At 47.2% G+C, this 15,531-nt stretch overlaps 1 pseudogene; it reads left to right on the top strand.

Moving 5' to 3' along the window:
• Positions 1-4,390: 4,390 nt before the first annotated feature.
• Positions 4,391-14,839, top strand: LOC123823974 (annotated as a pseudogene).
• The last annotated feature ends 692 nt before the right edge of the window (positions 14,840-15,531 follow it).

Here is a 15,531-nt window from a genome sequence, read left to right as displayed (position 1 = left end):
GGGAGTGAGAGACTGAGTGGCTCGCCCACGGCCACACCTCTGGGAGTGGCAGAGCTGGGATATTTACCTGGCCTTGCACTGTGGCCAGCAGGCGTCACACTTAATAGTCACGGCTGGGCATGTGGTGGTTCCCCAGCAAGGGAGCAAATGTGTGGTGAGCCCAGTAGCTTACAAGTTTTGCATCCTAACAGTCCCATTCACGGGCCAGGCTTAATAAATGTTTTGTGGTTGATTGTTCAGAATCGGGGAGCCACAATTCCTGCGGTGCTCTGAGCGTTGAAATACACCTTATAAGTAGTAAACCCTCTGTGCAGCTCGGATGAAATCGGGCTCAAGAACAGTTCTGCAGATGGAGCCTGGGCAAGCCTAGCACACGGGCATGTGGGCATCTGCTCATCCCAAGCTGCTCAGAACTCATAGCTTAGGCATTGCTATGCCCCATTTTCTCGAGCAACTTTACCTGTGGTAGTGGAGAGTCAATATTAAGTTCAGGGGTCAGGAGCCCCATGTACAGATTAAGAGCTGTGTGGTATCATTAAGGAAAACGAAGCTTGGAGCTGAGCCTGTCCTCCAGTGCTGCACGTGAAGCTCTCAGCTGCGGTATTGCCTTGGTCCTGGCACCAGAGGAAATGTGTGTGCCTGTGTGTTTCAATCTATCTCTTCATTTTTTTTGTTTATTTAAGTGTTAAATTTTGCTGATGAATCCATAAGATTCTACTTTGCTTTCGTGGGAGGAAAGCCTTCATCTGGGCTCCACTGCAAACATCAGTGTGTAAAAGTCACGCTGCTGAGGGTTGGGTCTGGGGAGAGGCAAGAATCAAAAAAGAGGGGCCCAGTCCACTGGGGCCTGGGTCCTTCCTGGAATATGTCACCTGTGTCATTTAAAGCCACCAGAGACATTTCCCAGCCATCTTCACTCCCGGACACTGGGACCTGGAAAAATGCTTGTGTTTAGCCTCCCTCTACCTCCCCTTTCACTTTGGTGCTTTCTTTTCCAAGAGCATAAGAGCGCTACCTGTGTGAGTTGGCCAGGCTGCTCTGCAGCCAGAGAATCTGAAGACTGGCTAGGTCCCAGGGATGCCACACCCAGGACTGCATGCCCTGGGGAGGAGAGGTGAGCTGGTGACTCAGGCCAAGGAAGTGCAAAGCCCAGACCCTCCTGTTCATCAGTTCCTCCCAGGCCTTAGCCCAGGCTTGCTAGTCAGGCAGTACAGACAGACACTGAGAGCCCAGCCGATCACCGGGATTCCCTGAAAACCAGCAGTCTAGGACCTGTGGATGACAAAAACGACTTGATCTAATCTTCATTTCAAGTGCCAAAAGCTTTTTTTCTATTCTTTTTTTTCCTTTCTTTAACTTATTTGGGAATTTTTCAGTGAAGTTATATGAAATGAGCTTGTTTCCCAAACTCAGATCTAACCAGGATTCTGCAGTATCCTTCTTGTTCCCTGCCCTCCAACTACATACAATAAATAAATGCTATGGCCAAGTATTATTACATCGTGGGAGCAAAGTTCAGGCTGAGCCTTGCAGAAACCACGTGCAAAGGAGCCCTGGACATCCTGGTCATGGTTCTGGGGGCAGGGCAATAATTAGGGTTTGGCCTTCTGCCTGGGAGAGCAGGCCCAGCTCCAGGCGTCCCGCCTCTGAAGACCACCTCAGAGTCCTTATGCAAGGAGCCCTGGGCTGGGTCATCACGTCCCATGGAAGCTGACCGCTCCAGTGCCAGAGAAAAACAGAATGTTATGAAGACCAAATTATTGCTCCATTACAGCTTCAGATGCACAGACAGTCAAAGAGCCTTTCTCTCCCTCCCCGAAAGTCTTTGAAGAGCCCCTTTCATCTGAGTTTCCCTGAAGCGAGCTCCGCTTAGTTTGGCTTTTTTTTTTTTGAGGATCTACTAAGTGTCACACCTGTGCCAGGCAACATGGAAAAAAAGATGAACGTCCACATTTTGTGTCCTCAGTGGCCTCAAAGGGCATTTGACCCAGTGGTTGCTGAGGCAGATGTAATAATGAACCCACAGGTGGTGATAAGAGCCCACTGCTCATGTCAGGTATTTAACAGGGGCTGCCCTTCCCTGGGATTTGAGCTTCATGGAATCCTAAAGGAGACACTTTCTGACATTTGCTTTCTTTCTAACACTCCCTACCTACTGGTTTAATGGGCTTATAAAGGAAGGAAGTAAATATAAAGTGTGTTGAATGAGCAGGTTCCTATGTGCTCACCTTTCCACTGGGGATGCCTGGGAGACGATGTAGAGCTTGCCTGGCCTCATCCCCCTACCTGTGGGCTCAGGATGCCAGGGGATGTGTCTGCAATTTTCTCTGTTTTCAGCGGAGGGTATTAACTCCTGGCAAGTCTGTCCTGACAGTTGGCAAAGCATTTTCCTGAGGACAGAAACATCCTGAGAAATCCTCCAGCAGAGCTGCTAGAGGATGTGGGAGGGTGAACACGAGTGAATGTGGGCATCACAACACCTACCTGGTACAGCCAGGCCTAGGCCTGAAGGAGCAACACGAGGGAGGAGGCAAACCTCCGAGGACAAGCAGAGAAGCAGCAGGCCTTGTGGGAACGGCAAAATTAAGGCCCAACCCAGGGAAGAGGAATGCAACCCCATGGGCGTTACTGTCAGTTTTTCTGCTTCCCACGTGTGGGAGGGGTGGTAGGTTCAGAGGTGTTGTTTCATACAGCTCTCTCTTGGGAGAAATTTCCTTATGAAATTAAGTATGTGCTTAGGGCAATAGGTTTGAATTAACCTTACACACATGTAATGAAGTTTCCTGAGCCCACTGAGGGCCTGAGTACAATCTCCAAGTATCGCCTGTACAATTCTTACACCAGCTTACATACAGCTTCAGCAGGTGGCAGGGGCTGCTGGGTAGGAACCTCTGTGTGATCCCTGCTGTTCATCCTCATATAAATGTTCTCTGGGACCAGGGGCCCACCTTGGATGTTCTGGAAACTGCTCCACCTCTGGGTATCAGGGACAGTTTCAATGTTCAAGCTTGTCTGTCAGATGGAAGTTTCTGTGACCTAGAAACAGGTCTGTGGGAGGCCCCATTCGGCTGCACTGAACCAGCTTTCCGGGAACAGAGGCGAGTCCCCCTGCCCAACTCATGGTACCCAGACTCAACAATCAAGAAATCCTGCAACGGCACTGGGGTCAAGACTTGGTCCAAATTCTTGTTGGAAGTTCCTCTGCCTGGCTTCTAGGTGCCAAGGACTTTGTTAGCACTTATGAGCTGTTCATTAGCATTGGAGGCCATCAGCCGAAACTGGCAGGAAGGGCGGGCTGGGGAGGGAGGCTGCCTGAGCCCTGAGCATTTGTTGGCCTAAATAGTTGGGCACTTGGTCAGCCACTCTCCTGCTGGCGGAGCCTGTGACGCCACTCACCACAGCCTGGGATGAGCCAGCAGCCACCTCTCCCACCCCACCCCCAAAAGTTCTGAATGCAGCGAAGAGAACACTCCCGTGTAAGCCCCCTTTTATCCTCACATGGAGAATAGATTGAAGCTCCTGAGGAGTCTTTCAACACTTGGTTTTCCACTGCACCACGTCTGAATTTTCCATTTGGGCGAGAGGAGGGCAACGGAAAAATGAAAATTCCCATCTTGACTAAGAGCACTCTCTGTGGTTGGGCATGCTCCCTGAGCAGACATCCTGGCAATAATGGTCTCCTCCAGCTCAGTGATCACACAGTGATGTCCAGCCCTGGACTACCGGGCCCGTGTGCTTTTTCTTGCCTTTCTTTTTCAGGGCAATGTCTCAACCTCCTGAGGGGAGAAGGAGCAGCAGGTGGCCAGAAGAAATAGTCATGCTCCAAACATTCTGCTGGAGGAGAATGTGCCAGACCGGGGGGACCCCACCCATCTCAGCCAGAGCTCCAGCTCTTCCCTCCTCTGCTGGGGGTTCGGGCCTCTGACGCTGCCTGTGCTGCCTGACAGTGGTTTGTCTGTGAGGGGCGTTGGAACCTTCCAGGGCACGACTTGGTCTAGGGAGAGAGACAGGTGTAGTGAGCCGAGCTGGGAGGAAAGTGTTGGCTGTTGAAGGCCGGGCGGGATTCTGACTTTAGCCCAGGTGAGTCTGTCCTCACTCTGGCCCCTTGGACACAGGAGCAGAAGGAGTGCCAGTAAAATATGTGGATAAAATAACACATATTTTTAAGAGGCCTGCTCTGTCCCTCACTCACTGACTGAGTGCCTTTGGGCAAGCTGCCGAACCTCAGTGCCGGGCTCCCTCAGTATCAGTAATGGTACAATGTTTCCAGCTCCCAGGGCTTCGAGGTCCTATGAGAATGTTTGTAAACCGCTTAGAACAGTGTACCTGTCAAGCGTTTATTAAACAAATGGAACCCAGAACATCCATAAGATGTAATGGTACGAGGGGCATGGCTTTGGGACCCTTTAACAATGCACAAGGTGAGGAAGCACCCTCTTCTGCAGACAACACGAGGCTCTAGTGCATCAGATAGCAGCACCCCGCACAGTGACTAGGGTGTCCAGGGGTCTCCCACAGGCAGCAGAACCCTCTGGGGACACAGAGACACCTGGGATGGGGGGCTGGGCACTGGGGTGAAGCCCTGCACGGGCGGTGAGAGGTGGTACAAGTGGGCGCACATTACTGTCGATGCGGCCTCGTACCGGCTAACTGCTGAGGCTGAAGTTCCTTTCTGTTTCTACTTCTGTGAGGCTGGGCTCTTCCTTACACTCCTGAACTTTAATCCTTGTGGACCTCGCTCACAGAAAACCCAATTTCAGATCTTCTGTCTTACCAGTTACAGTGGTTGTTAAAATTGACCATGAAAATTTCTGGAAAAGGCATCACCAAAAGATGGACTTTCTGGAATTTGGCTAGAGGGGTCGTTGCAGGAGAGTGGGGGGCCCGTACTGCCTTTGACAGAGCGTTAGGAACCCTCATTCTGCAGAAGGAAGGGCCAGACTGCTCGCTCCAGGCTTGTTAGAGGCTTCAGAACTGGCCCTGCTGGCTGCCCACAACCCCCACCCCAGCAACATATGCAGAGGCCCCAGGGAGGAGGAGGAAGAGGACGAGTTTCTTCAGTGCCGAGTTCACGGAGAGAGTTTGTTTCTTCCGAGAAGCAGGTGGGGGCTGAATGTTCTGAGACTGAGGGGACATCTGAGTGGAGCAGATGTGGTGAGACCAGGGAGCTCCTGGGGAGCCTGACGTGTGTGCCTGGCGTTTGGAGGCACCCATGAACCCTGAGGCCCAAACCTGGACATTTCTGAGGGTAGAGGCCTGCGGGGACAGCCTGGGCATAGGGGTGAGAGGGCTGTCCCCTACTTACTTGGCAATAAACCGGTCAACTATTGCCAAGTGAGGCAATACCCACCCAGAGGGGAGGTCAAAGGCACAGACTAATGCTGGCCAAAAGGAGATGTGGCTGTCCTTAGGGGGCCTCAGAACAGGGGTGTGCCTGGACGTGGCCTGGAGAAAACCTCGTCCCCCACTTATGCTGAGACCAGCACTCCAGCTGAAGTTTCCAGTATCACACGGATCCCAGGTGAGCCGGGAAAAGACTAGTGGTGCCTCCTCAGCACAGGCGGGTGACCAATCATATCAGAGGCCCGGTCCCTCTCCCTCCTCTTCTTTGCCTTCTTCCAAACTAGAGCAACTTGACCTGTGAAAGGGAAGAGGAAGAAAGAAAGGGCAGATCTCACGCCTGTCTTCCTGAAGCCTAACTGTGCCAGGGAGAAAGGGAAGATAAGATTGAAATGGGATCTGAGATTGGAGTTTTGGTCTAGACTGGACTGGATACTGAATGTGACCGGTGAGGTAGAAAATTTCCTTAAGGCAGTGTTAGAGGATGGGCAAAGGAGGTCACTGGGGGAACTAGTACTTTATTATACTTGTTCTCGACTCAGTTGAAACTCTTTAAACTGTTTTTGCAACCATGTGTACTGAGAACTTCAAAGAAAATATTTTCCTCTTGAAACACAAGATCTAGAGAAACCTATAAAATGGAGTCAGAGTGGTTGCTCTGTTTGAAGCAGAGAGCTGAAATCCCTGAAACATTCTTTAATTCCTGGGGAGGTCTTTTTCAAAGGTTGGTTAATACATAGTACATTAGTTTCCTATGGTTGTTGTAACAAGTTACCACAGACTAAGTGGCTTCATACCACGCAACTCTATTCTGTAGGTTAGAAGACTGACACGGCCCCTCTGGACAAAAATCAAGGGGTCAGCAGGGTTGTGTGGAGTCCTCACATCACATCACTGCAGCCTGCTCTCTTGCATCCCTCTCTCACGTTTAAGGACCCTTATTACTGCATGAGGCTCACCTGGATAACCCAGGGCACTCTCCCAGCCTGAAAGTCACTTGGTTAGCAACCTTAATTTCCCCTGTAATCTTGATTCCCTTTGCCATGCAACCTAACATAGTCACAGGTCTTAGGGATTAGGACAGAGACAACTTTGGGGGGGGCCATTATTCTTCTACCACACATGCTTATATGTTAGTGAATTCAATGCAGTTAAACAAAATTGCATGTGACCCTCACCATACAGAGCCAAGATTCTGTCACATTCCATCACCTCGCCCCACAAGGGTGTAGGGAGACAGGCTCACTGTGAACTCTGAGAGGCAGTAGCCAAGAGACTGCCAGACATTCGTCATGTCTGGAGGGCCATGCAAAAGCCATTCAGTCTCACTCAGGCCCCTGAGCAGAAGCGACTGAAGGGACATGTGTCCCAGAAGTGACTGAAGGGACATGTGTCCCAGAAGTGAGGGGCTCCAACCTGCCCCCCAGCTGCTGCTCTGTGGCACTCATGGCTCTGCCAGCGCCAGGTCTTGCCCTGTCCACTGTTAAGCATCTTCTGGTGCAATTACTCGGATTTCAAGGTCCCAGGTGGCCTTCACCAGTGTCAGGTGCTCAGGATGCTGCTGACTGAGGGAACAGAGACGGTGGTGAAGTGCCCTGTCACTAGCACTCCTGAGTGTTGAGGCTCACCTTCCTCCAGGGGCAAAATCTGCTTAAAAGCTGCACCTGCACAGGCATCACAGCCTGTTTTGGAGGGAGAGCTGGAGTCCGCCCCTCCTGGTCTGCAGGGAAGATGGTGGGGAGGGGAGGGCTCTGTGGAGGCTAGGCCTGGGCCCTGTTACCTGCGCTTGCTGGGATGGGGAAGCATGCATGATTCGTGCAACTTCTCTGGGTGCTGCAACACTGGCGCTAGTCCCCTCATCTCCCGGCTCAGGGTGCGCTGACAGTTCTTGTCTGGCCTCCTGTTGCGGAAATGTAAACTGTGTCCCCCTGCTAGGACTGGGTTCCCAGGACACCCATCGGTGTCCCGGGGTATTGAAGAAAAAACAAAAAACAAGGCTTCTGTAAAGCTTTTCTCCCCTACCCATGACCAATCAATGAGGCTCTCTGGGTTTGTGGGGCCTTGCCATCCTCACTAGTGGGTCTCAGCAGGTTAGGCTGGCCCTGGTCCAGCATAGGTTCTGGATGTTGGAATGTTTCCCCTAGGACTCTCTCCCCCGTCCTGTCATCCGGGTGCTTTGAGGATGAGAAACCCACCTTCAGACCACCCTGAGCGATGGAGTCCTGGCAGCTAAGCCATCCTTAGAGGCCCCTGCTCCTGGGGCACTGCACTCTCACACCCCAGGTCTTGTACACAAAAGCCCTCATTCTCTTCTTTGCTTTACACAACGATTAACAGCTTGTTGGAAAGGACATGATGACCCGACAAACTGGAACCTCAAGCCCATAGCAACACAAGGCCGTATTTACTCTCCTGGAGAGTGAAAAGGGCCCGATCCTCCCTTAGAGGCACATGACCACCAGGACCTTGGACACAGAGAATGCTGGGAGCTCTCATGCCTCCAGGATGAGGTCACCTTCCCCCAAGGATGGCCCAATAGCTTTTATTCTGGAGCACAAATATCCACAAATCCACTCTGCAAGCACACTTTCTATAGTGAGCATTATTACTATCATAATGAAAAAATAATCTCCTGTATTCTTAAATGTTTGACTAGCAAGGCCATACAGATAGCCACCAAATACAACCATGCTTCCAAGTGGAAGGTGTGGTTTCTCTGGTTTGGGTGGGAAGCTGTAGCCTTACACAATGATTTTGTCACAGTTACTTTAGGGGTGTGGAGACTAGGATTTTTTTTTTTTTTAGCCCAGACAGAGCTCTGGAATACTTCTGAAGACCTGGTTGCCAACCCCAGCTCTTATGCTGACATGACCTTGAGCCCTCCATTTCTTCTTCTGTCCATAACACTGCCTGCCTGCTGGGGGTGCTGTGAGAGGCTGATGAGGTGAGGCAGTGCAAGCACATAGGAGGCTGTACAGTGCAGTGTCCTGGAAAGGAGATGAAGTGGAGAATCCGCTGTGGTTTTGTTGATTTTATCTGGCAAGGGTGACAGAGCATCCTCCCCAAAGCTCCAGCCTCCCCCAAGCACTGTGAAGGAGGGTCGGCCTCAGCAGAGAACGGGACAGCAGTCACAGTGCAGGGATGAGCCAGGGGCCATGGGAGGCTGGACTTGCTGACTTCCTTTCTGGCCTCAGTGAGAGATGCTGCTCAACCTGGCAGCCAGGCAGGACAGGACACACTCCAGGGCACGCTCCCCACAGAGAAGTCACTTACAGAACATCCCCACGGGGCCCCCTACTCTCGGCCTGTCCTGTGGGCCCATGCTGGGGCTCCAGGGTGCCACGATTCCAGGGTGCCACGACCTGCTGACAGCCACCGAAGCTACACCTTGCGCTCCAAGATGTGCCCCTCTAGTCTTGCTCCTTCTCGAAGGTGGAAAGTGTGTGTGTTGTTTCCCTGTGCTGCAGAAATTACTGGTCCCTGGACTGCGTGTCGGCTTCCTAGAATACTGCTTTTACTAAATTAGTAAAATGATGCTGAAGGTGTGAACAAAAACCATTTCCACCCACACAATTTACTGCAACATTAAAACCACTTGCTCAGGAAGATTACAGTTGCAAATGACTCTGCTCACCTCGGAATGTTCCCTTCAAAGCCATTTAAACAAACACGATGGTTCAACTTTTCAATAATTAACACCAAACAAATATTTACTTTCCAAAACTCTGAATTCCTTACCTTTTTGTGTTCCCCAGTCTTTATTATATTGTGATCCTTACTCGGTTCCAATCAGGCTTCTGCACAGAAAGACTTGCTTTAAACCAGACCTCAACGCCCCCAAACCTCTCACCTTTGAGATGCTGTCAGTGTGCAGTCACACTTATCAGGATAAGCAGGCACCTCAGGCTTGCCTTTTCAAAAGGTAGTTTGGGTGCTGCTTTTGGAGAGCCAGTGTTTGACAAAGGAAGAAAGTGTGTTTTCTGGGTCTGTTAGAGAAGTATTCATTGCCTTACCAAAGACACTTACCGTATTTTTTGGACCATAAGATACACCTAGGTTTTAAAGGAGGAAAATAGGGAAAAAAAATTGAAACAAAAAATGTGGTAAAATATTTAATAACATAAATAACATAATATTTCACCAATGTAAATGTAAACAGATCTCAACAGCAGCATTAACAATTATTATTACTCCCAAATTTGGGGGGCGGGGGGGCGGTGCATCTTATAGTCCAAAAACACAGTACTTTTCTTTTATTTTTTTTCTCTTCACCTTTACTTAATTTATGGCATCGTGACTCATTTTGTGTATTCTTGTACGCCATCCCCAGCGTGGAAGGGGGCAGGCATTGGAGCTGATGCCGTCAGTTTTCCACCCGTGTCCCTTGGACCTGAGGTCCTGCCAATTTCCAATGACCAGAATCTACACATGTGCTTGAAGGGTCTCCCTTCTCCCAATTCAGATCTGGGAAGGCTGCAAAATCTGTGCTTTCTTCCACAGCCAGAGGTGCTAAGAAACAGACAGATCCCCAGCATGAGCAGATCAACCAGAAATGCAGAAATTAGTGTGTAATTATCTCAGCTTCCTGGCTGTCGGGTGGAAGGAATGCTTTTCAGCCCTGTGTTTTACACTTTTTCCCACAGTTCCCCCTTAAGGATAAGCTTCAGTTGCTCACTGTGGTAGCTGACTTCTTAAACCTCCTTTCTTCACTGGATCTCCTTCCCATTTGTCTGCAAGTGTTACCCGTGCTCCCCAAACAAACCATTTCCATTTGAGTTGGGGAGCATTCTGGGAAAATCCAGACTAAAAGAGGTATAAATAAACAAAAAGGAATAGAAACCAGTAAAATATCTTACACATTAAAATATTCAAGTAAATGTTTATTACATTAAAGAGACAGCAACACAAACTGTATTCTCGAAGTTTAGCCCAGGGCTGAGCATGTGGTAGTGTCCAACAAATGCTCGGAGAGGAGAACAAGTAGCTTGTGGAGTGTAGGCTAGATGGTCACCCAGTGGGAATGTTAGGGAGGGGTTGATGAGTCATTGACCAAGGGGACAGATGACCTTCCAGGATTCCCGCAGACCGGGAGTTCTGTGGGCTGCCTGTTGCCACAGAGTGGGTGAGGAGCCTCTGGTTGCTAAGAGGGAGAGAGCTGGCCTAGGAGTCTTAGTTCACCTCTCTCATTTTCCTATTAAATTTCTTGGATCCCACAACATTTATTTTACATAGCTGTACTGAGCTATAATTTTTATGCCATAATATTTGCCACTTGAAAGTGTAAAGCTCAGTGGCTTTTAGTATTTTCACAGAATTGTACAATTCCTACCACTATTCAATTCCAGAATAATTTCCATCACCACCTCCCACCAAAAAAACCTGTACCTATTAGCAGGCATCCCCACTCCCCACTCCCCTGAGCGAGCACTCTTCTATTTTCTGTCTCTATGGATTTGCCTGTTAGGGACATTTCATGGAAACGGAATTATTACCGGACAAAACCAGCTCTGAAATCTCAGTGGTCACCAGCTGAAAGACAACTCGGAGATGACCCATGAGAAGGAAGCTTACTGCCAGTGGGCACTCGTGGACGCGCTGGGGATTGTTCCCAGAGCAGTGTGTCCCCAAACAAAGCATCTAAACCACTTTTATTGGGGGAAATCATGCATAAACATCAAGGTAGACTTTGTCGTTGCATTTATAGGTGGCGACATTCCAGCTCACGCAAGTCAGGAAACAGGGCTATAGATATGTCACATGTTGAAGATGAGGAGGTTGCTGGAAAGGCTTTCAGGCTTCTCCAGCCAGTCACAGGTGGTTCAGTTGGTTCACCCCCCCGCCACTCCCCCTCCTCCCCAGTCATGCAAAACATCTTGGGCTCATTCCTGACAAATGAGTCTAGCAGTCATCAACATTAGGGACTGTGTAGGTATGAATAAACATCTAAGTCTTGGTTTTTCTGTGAAACTTTCAACAAATTACAAGATGGCAAACCTTATCAACTTTAGAGTGAGCTAAGTGGAGTTATAGGTAAATCAAGGCAAAGTTGTAAACTCTAAACAAAGCTTAATCTATGCTAGGTTACCTGCTAGGCTGCACGTGTAGGTTAGGTTACAGAATCATACAGTATGTAGCCTAGTGTGACTGTATGCTTTCACTCGGTAGAATGTCGTCACAGTTCACCTGTATTATAGCATGAATCACTGCTTCATCCCTGTATGTCTCCAAATAATTTCCATCTCATGGCTATACCATATTTTGTTTATTGATCACTTGATTGACATTTGGTCTATTTCTACTTTCTTAGTATTAGGAATGATACTGCTATGAAACTTAACACACAAGTGTTTATGTGGACAAATGTTTTCATTTATATATCTATATCAAGGAGTGGGACTGCTGGGTCAAATGGTGACCCCATATTAAACTTTTTGAGGAACTTCTAAATTGTTTTGCAAAGTAGCTATTTTTCATTCCCACCAGCAATGAAGGAGGGTTCCAATTTCTCCTCATCCTCACTATTATTACTGTCGGTCTTTGCGGTAGCCATCCTAGTGTGTATGAAACAGCATCTTATAGTTTGATTATATTCCCCAATGACTAATGATGTTAAGTATCTTTTTATGTGCTTATTAAACATTTGCATATCTTATGAGAAATGTCTATTCAAATTCTTTGCCAATTTTTAAATTGTAGTTTTTGTTTCTCTATTGCTGATTTATAAGTGTTCTTTATGTATTTTGGATACTAGACCCTTATCAGATATATGATTTGCAAATATTTTCTTCCATTCTGTGACTGTCTTTTTACTTTCTTCATAGTGTCTTTTGAAGCACAAATGTTTTCGACTTTGATGAAGCCCAACTTTATGTTTTGCTTTTGGCTGCTTGTGTGTTTGGTGCAACATATAAGAAGTCATTGCCCAATCCAAGGTCATGAAGATTTACATCTATGTTTTCTTCAAAAATTTTTATAGGGTTAGTTCTTAGTTTTAAGTCTTTGGTCCATTGTGAATTAAAGTTTGGTGTCAGCTAGAAGTCTAACTTCATCATTTTGCGTGTGGATATCCACTTGCCCAGCACCAATTGTAAAAAGACAAGTCTTTCCCCCATTGAATTGTCCTGGCGCCATTGCCAAAACTAATTATTAAAGTTTCTTTTTATACTCTCAATGCTGTTCTGTCATCTGTGTGTCTATTTTGACTCTAGTGCCACACTGTCTGGACTGCAGCAGCTTCGTAGTTTTGAAGGCGGAAAGCATAAGTCTCCTAACTTTGTCCTTTTTTTTTTTCAAGATTGTTTTGGCTATTCTGGGTCCCTCACATTTCCATATGAGTTTTAATATCCTCTTGTCAATTTCTGTGAAAAAGCCACCTGGGATGTTGATAGGGACTGTGCTGAACCTGTAAACGATTTGGGGAGTGTGGCCATCTTCACAATATTAAATTATCCCATCCACAAAGATGGGATGCCTTTCCATGTATTTGGTTCTTCAGTTTTATTCAATGATGTTTTTTGATTTTCATTGTAGCAGTCTTGAACTTCTTTTGTAATATTTGTTCCTATATATTTTATTCTTTTTGATGCTATTATACATAGAATTTTCTTAATTTTATTTTTCATTGTTAATGTATAGAAATACAACTAATTGTTTTATGATTCCACAAAATTTTAAAGTTTGTGTTTTTACCTTCAAAATCAAGAATCATTATTTCTAAGAAATATTTTCTTAATCTTAAGGCATGAGATCCTTTGAGGCCTGCTGCAGAGTACCCAAAGCTTGCTGCCGTCTTAGAAAACAGAAAGTAAAAATTTTAGGTGTTGGGAAGTGAAGTATGTGGTTTACTTAGTCCAGATAAGGGAGGCTCACAGAGAGTCAGTTTTGAAATTTAAGAAGTCCTTGAGCATAGAACACAGATCTAGGGGTGCTACAAAGGGGTTACAAAATAAATTATTAAGCTCAAAGAACTAGGAGATCATGAGTGCAGGATAATGCATATTAAAAACAAAACAGAACAAAGCACAAAAGCGCCCTCCTCCCTGACCGCCTCACCCCCACCCCAAGGCCCTGGCTGGGTATCTCAGTGGGTTAGTGTGTCATCCCGATACACCAAAGTTGTGGGTTTGATTTCTCGTCAGGGCACATACAAGTATCAACCGATGAAATCATAAGTAACTGGAACAACAGATCTCTCTTTCCCCCCTTCCTCTCTCTCCGAAATCAATAAATAAAAAATTAAAAAAGAAAAAAGAGCCATCCCAGGGGAATGGTGTATGCATTACTAACTTTGGGCCCTGGCTATGAGATGTAGAGCTTGAAGGGATCAATGATCATCTACGCTGCTTCTCGGAATTTACAGATGAGAAAGTGGAATCTAGAAGGTTGAAGTGGTATGGGGTGCTATACAAGAGGAAAAGCAAGAGGTTTGGAAACAAACAACTTACGTCATCACTACTTGGAGACCGTGGGGAAAGCGGAGCGTTTCAGGAGGAGGTGCTGACCTGTGTGCAACTTGGCATGAGGCCAGGTCCTGGGCCGAAGCAAAAGACAAAATTTTCAGCTGAGCCAGGGTTTATTTTATTTTATTTTCTCAAAGAGAAGTTATTTCTTGATAAGTTGAAATAAAACCAAAAACCATTTCTGGTCCCTTTTGCTTCTATTGACATCTCCATATGAATGTCTTATCTTACCCAATCAGTTATTCTTAGTCAGGAGGACAGGTTTTACAATAGAAAGTAAATGGAATTTATGTCAACATCACTCAAAGAAAAATAAAAGCACATCTGTGCACACCATCCCAAGCTGGGATGATAAGAATGATAAGGACAATGTAATTATGGGGAGGAGAGAATAGCTTCAAGCTCTGGATCTGAAGTCCAGGCCCCTGGGAGTCATTACAGGTTTCTGCCTGGGGAGGATCTCTCTGTCCTGCTGGGGCCACAATAGCGAGGGGCCTGCAGTCCTGCCGGGAGCAGGCAGATGGCAAGAGCCAGGCTGGAACCACGGAGCAGCTGGTCACCATAAACCAGGTGTCAGGCAGTACGTGGAGCCAGCCCTCTCCAGACCTTGTGCTTGAGGGCAACAACGAGCTGATGCTGAAAACAGTGCCTACTGTTCCTGCACCGTTGCCCTGGCTTTCCACCCCTGCCCTGGGTACGGGAGGGACCACGGCCAGTCCTCCATCCTCATGTGTAAATCAAGATTGAAACTGGCATGGTGAAGTAATCGGCCAAAAAAAAAAAAGTATATGAAAAGGAAGCAAAACAACAAGAAGATAAGATTGAAGAAAACAAAAGCTATGAATGATGAAAATTATGCCATTAAAAAGCAGGCAGAGATCCTGCAAGAGTCCTAGATGATGATCCCAGATGTCAGCACTGGTTGGAATCTGCATATATTGATCTTCTGCACATACTAGAGAGCGCAAGAAGAGTTGGAAGAAGCTGAGGAATATAAGGAAGCATGATTAGTATCGGATTCAGTGAAGTTAGAAGCCTAAAGTTTTCCTGTACAAGGATTTTTTTTGTTTTTGCCATGAATCCTGGGATTCATTCCACATTCATTATTTTTGACCACTGCTATATGTTCAAGTAGTATGAGAATGTCATTCTTTTTATGTAGTTGCACATAGTTTTCTTTGCCTAACTTAAATTGTCAAATAAATGAATTCTTCTAAAAAAGGGAAGGAAGAAAAGGAAGGAAGGAAGGAAGGAAGGAGAAGAGGAGAAAGAAGAAGGAAGGAAGGGAGGGAGGGAGGGCGGCGGGGAGGGAGGAAACAGCACTCAGTTGAGATCTAAAGGGCTGGATTCCAGGTCCAGCTCTGCTTCTCACTGGTGGTGTGATCTTCATGGAGTCAGCTCAACTCCCTAAACATCGGTTCCCTCATTTGAATAAAGAGAAGTGGGAACTAGATTAGTCGCAATAAACACCCAAGCGGGGTGCCCCTCTACCACATCTCACCAATGGCAGACATTGCTAAAAATCATCCACAACTTTCGCAACCAGCTGCCCGAGACTCCTTCAGAGGTCAGTGTTACGTGGGGCCAACACCAAGCATTCGGAACAAGCGCAGGATACAAGCTATTTGCCATCCTTGACCAGACCATCTGTTACAGCGTTTTGCACTGACATGTGATTCTAAATCATGTTTTGTAGGTTTGTCCAGGCTTCTACTAAAGTTGTCATTAGGCA

Source organism: Phyllostomus hastatus, unplaced genomic scaffold (genome assembly GCF_019186645.2).
Source record: "Phyllostomus hastatus isolate PE091 unplaced genomic scaffold, TTU_PhHast_1.1 phas_contig_524, whole genome shotgun sequence".
Taxonomy (NCBI): domain Eukaryota; kingdom Metazoa; phylum Chordata; class Mammalia; order Chiroptera; family Phyllostomidae; genus Phyllostomus; species Phyllostomus hastatus.
This window is presented reverse-complemented; position numbering and strand designations above follow the sequence as displayed.